Genomic DNA, 4876 nt, shown 5'->3' with positions numbered 1-4876 from the left:
TTATTACGATTATTGTTATAACTATAACTATTAGAGCCAAATGCCCACTAGCAGTATGGATATTAATTCCTCTTAACTTAATATTTTCTGCTTTTTGTTCTTCTAGTTGTTTTTTAATGTTAATTTTATCATATGTATTATTTATAAGCCTTGATGCCATTGGTTTAATTTTTTCTTTCTTAATATTAAAAGCTACTGTAATCAGTGGTGCTACCGGCTCCGTTATATTGGCTTCTGTGATTATTTCGTGCGCAGCTGTTAAAAGGTGTTGTCCATTGCTGGCTGAACACCCGTTGCGCAGTCTCAGTACTCCTTGGGTTTGAATTTGCGTGACCTGACTTCGATGGTTTCCACATGTCTATTCCAACACCGGGTCGTTGAAAACCTTACACAGCCAAGAATTTGAAGTAGACAATTCTATCCATATGTTTTCGGCACGACTCTCTGGAATTCACATATTGGGTTCCGACTTTGCTTTAGGGCCGATAACTCACAGGAATTGTCAGTGGCTGATTTCCAGACCCAGTTTTTTCGACAAAGAAAATGTTGATTACTTTGACGAGAGCAGGCGTTTAATTGTGTATTTGTTTTCAAAGCGTAAGAGTCTTTTTAATGTTGTATATTAGCAAGTCAGCCTTTAACTGAGGAACGCTTGTTTTGTCATAACTTCCGAATGGTATTGGTATCATTCTATACACCGTTGATGCTTCCTGATCGAACAACGGTATTTCTGCGTGTATGACGAGTTTCTCATCCATAACTATAGCTTGGGCTGCCATTAAATTGTATATTTCTCTTATTTCTGTTCCAGTTGCTGATCCAGGTTGCTGTAGGTTCGGTGCTAGTTTTCTTTATTTGCGGTGGTTTTAACAATTGGGGGTTAACCCGACCGTGATTGGATTAATTAATAAATTTGTAATTGATCCTTGCGTTTTCTCACAACTTTCCAGCAATTGTGTAATTTGAAACAGAATCGTTTGATTTGCTAGTGCCATCCGATTGACATATTGATTTTCGTGTACTTCCTTGCTCAACCTCATTATTTCGTCTACCATCGCTTTGAACTGTTCGTTCATTTCCCCTGATGTTTTTGTTATGATATTTAACGTCGAATCTATTCAGGATGATTTTTTCTATACATATGTTGCAGATCTTGTTGATTTTCGAAAATGTTTTGTATATTTGCTTCAATTATATTTCTGTCTGTAGCGTCCATGGTTCCAAATAATATATGGTGTATAGTTCCAATAAACTCAAAGGGTGCTCTTTTCTGCCTTTTTGCTTTAAATATCAACTCGTTATTTGCTTTAAGTAGATTAATTCTATTATTAAAATTGCGTACCATTATTTGACAAGCTCCTTCATAAAAAAAAACCTTGCAATTAACTGCTAGCTCCCAGATATATATATATATATATCTATCTGTCTTAATTCGGCATTGTATGGCTCCAAGTTATAATATATAATTAAATTTCATTTCGACGCTGCGATGTCCATAAGTCCAAGATTGTCCAGGTATATCATCGTATTATTTTCCAATGGTTGCATATTTGTTATTCCTCTAACTGATTTTGATAATGCTTTTATCCCGGTAATCAGAGATAACATTAAAAGACAATTTATTAAAGCTGATGATTTTTTGTCAGGCCTCCTCCTTCCTATCTACCTTTTGATCCGTTTGCAAAGGACATAGTTTTATAATGGGTCTTTTAATAACTCCACTTTGAGATTTAACAGAAACGACTCTGACCTTTCCATCGGCTCCAGGATGAGTTTCTACTATCCTTCCAAGCGGCCATTTTGTTGGACTTGTACTTTCATTTTTTATAAGTACCACTTGGCCTTCTTCCAAATAAATTGTTTCACCTTCCCATTTTGGTCGTTTCTGAAGTGTAACGAGACATTCGTCCTTCCATTTCTGCCAAAAATGAGTCTTCAATTTTGTTAACAGCTTCCATCTATCTATTTATCTATCAAGAGGGGATAAATATTACTCCGTTGTATCTTCCGGTATATCAAGTGTTGGTCTGCCAATTAAAAAATGCGCTGGTGTCAAAATCTCTTCAAGATTGTTTCCATCGTCAATCGGATACAATGATCTGGAATTCAATATAGCTTCAATTTCTGCTAATAATGTGCTAATTTCTTCATAAGTTAGTGTGTTATCTCCTATAACTCGTTTTAAATGATACTTTACTGATTTCAATCCAGCTTCCCAAATTCCTACAAAGTGAGGTCTTGCCGGAGGAATAAAATGCCATTGTATGCGTTCATCCGCTAGGGTCGGATTTATACTGTTTTGTTTAATAGCTTCCATGAGGTTTATATTTAATTTTCTTTCTGCACCAACAAAGTTAGTACCATTGTCAGAATATATATGTCTGCATCGTCCTTTTCTTGCTACAAATCTTTTGAGGGTTGCCATAAAAGCTTCGGTAGTAAGATCACTTACTGCTTCTAAGTGAACGGCTTTTGTACTCATACATACAAAAACGGCGATGTATCCTTTGTACGACTTTTGTCCTCTTCCTTTGGAAACTCTCATATTAATAGGTCCCGCGTAGTCTACTCCTGAATGCGTAAACGGTTGTGATGTAGCAACTCTTTGTTCCGGAATCTGCCCCATTAATTGCTGTGCACATTGCTGTCGATATCTGGTTGTAACGACCTGATTTCTTATGTATTCTCGCTCGCTACGTTAACGGGCGGCTAGCTCAGAGAGGTTATGGGTTCGTTCCACCAAATTTATATTGGGTGATTGCCTTTGAACAAAGAAAACGCAAGAGTTCTGTTGGGATCGTAACGGTTTTTATTCGTCTCCTTATACAAGCCTCGCGGATCCTCCGCTACTGCTGCTCCACATCATCGTCCTCTGCGGCGTCGCTCCTCGTCGTCGACTGCTTGCTGGTATCTGACTCGTGACGGCTCCTTCGAGACTCTGGATATTATGCGAACCTCACTGTCGGGACCGGCAAGGTGTTTCGCCTAGCAGGTAGAACTTGGTTCTGCCTTTTCGCCTAGCCACCTTTATCGCAGGCTCCCTAAGTTGGTCCGGATTGTGTCGGCAAGGTGTATCGCCTAGCAGGTAGAACTAGGTTCGACCTCTTCGCTCAGCCACGTTTATCGCAGACTCCACGCAAGGACTCCCTGAGCTCGATTTAACCACGACCTAGCACCCGTTGGGACTCAGCGTTGAAGCCTCAGCCTTGTAGACTCTCAGTCGTTCGGCGTCTCGACTTTGCGATCTTGATCCTGGTACTCGGCACTTGATTAACTTGCTACTGGTCTCGCGTACACGCACTCGCTTTGATTCTCGCACTATTACTTCTTGGTGTGCTGCGTTTGCGCCGCCTTTTATAGCCTGTGATAGCCAGCTCGGGTAATCGGGTCCAAGGTCCACTGCCGCACCGTTAGTTCACGGTGCGTCCTCTTTGTGCGGGTCCGAAGTCCGCCAATTTACCGTTCGACCCTGTTGCCTTGCCGTGTGAGGGTCCAATGTCCAGCGTCGACATTGTCGCCTTCAGCTCCTCGCGATCGGCCGTCTCCGCGTCGCGGTTCGCCGACTTGGCTTTCGGATCGCGCGAGTTCAAAGGCGGTGGGCGCTGCCAATCGATGGCCTCCCGCATCCGGGCCTCCTCCGCTGCCTCGTCGGGCGCGGGCCACTTCCACGTGACCGTCTGCTGATGGGCCCACTCCTTGGGCTTGCCCGACGGTGGTATCTGCCCTAGGTAGATCTTCCCGAGCCCTGCCGTCGCCCTGCTCAACCGGCGGAAGATCATCCGGTCCCTCGCAGCTCGCCGCGCCGCGTCGTCCTCGTCCGAGGGCACCTCGGGACTGACTGTCTCCGTCCCCTCCTCCTCCTGACTCGCGTCCTTCTGTCCACTCTCATCAGAGGAGATGTCGACGACCTCTCCGACCTCCGTCGCGTTCGGGCCTGCATCCTCCTCCTCGGACGGCAACTCCACGTCCGAGATTTCACCGGAGGACTCCTCGTCAGCCTCGCTGACCGGTGACGGTGATCGCGACACCAGGGGGGACGCCAGAAGCTGGAGGACGGAATCGGAGTCCCGTCTCCACTTCGCCACTGGCTGTTCCCTGGCGCGCTCCTCCCTCACCTCGTGCTCCACTTGTTGCTGGGTGCTACTGCTGCGTGCGCTCATGTTGATGGTATTTTTGGAAAGACCTGACCCGTGCAGCGCCGTCGCTGACGAAACCTCGGTTCTTCCGCGTATCCTCGGTTCCGTTATTCGCGGAGACGTGTACCGGTAATGGGACTCGCTCTCCGCTCTGTGCCCGTGTAATGTTTAAAAGTAACGGTGCCCTCCGTGTATACGCCTCTTACGCAACCCGTGCATGTGTGCGTTTAGCCGGTAACGGTGTCTACGACTTTTTAACCCTCCCTGTCCCGCTCTCGCGCTTCTGATGTGTGTGTTTGTGTGTGTGTGCTTGACCGTTAATTTCGATACCGTGTATCGTCCTCCCACTTTCTTCGGTTAGGGTACAGTGCTCCTCCGATACGCCGGATTTGTTGAGACTGCCCCTCCTTGCTTTGCGGTTTTAACTGGCTTATGTGTGTTTTTCTATCTTTGCCCGTGTGTTCGTGCCGCAGGTTGCAAATAACCGGAGAGTCGAAATTAATTATTTTAAACGGCCCTTCGTATCTGAGGGCCAGTTTCGCCGCGAATCCTTCTGCTGCCTTGGATAGATGGTGCATCTTGGCTCCGATATGTGGTTTACACAGGCGCCTCCGGAGATTGTAGTGGCGCGCCTGATCCTGCGCCGCCTTCTCCAGGTTCCGTCTGACCAGCTCGAAGATTTCGTTTATTTTCTTTGCATTTTCCGACGGGGTCTGGGTTTCCCTTCCTGTGCCGGCGGT

Source organism: Drosophila gunungcola, unplaced genomic scaffold, assembly GCF_025200985.1.
Source record: "Drosophila gunungcola strain Sukarami unplaced genomic scaffold, Dgunungcola_SK_2 000016F, whole genome shotgun sequence".
NCBI lineage: Eukaryota > Metazoa > Arthropoda > Insecta > Diptera > Drosophilidae > Drosophila > Drosophila gunungcola.
The sequence above is the reverse complement of the archived record's forward strand: the minus strand, read 5'-3'. Positions refer to the sequence as shown.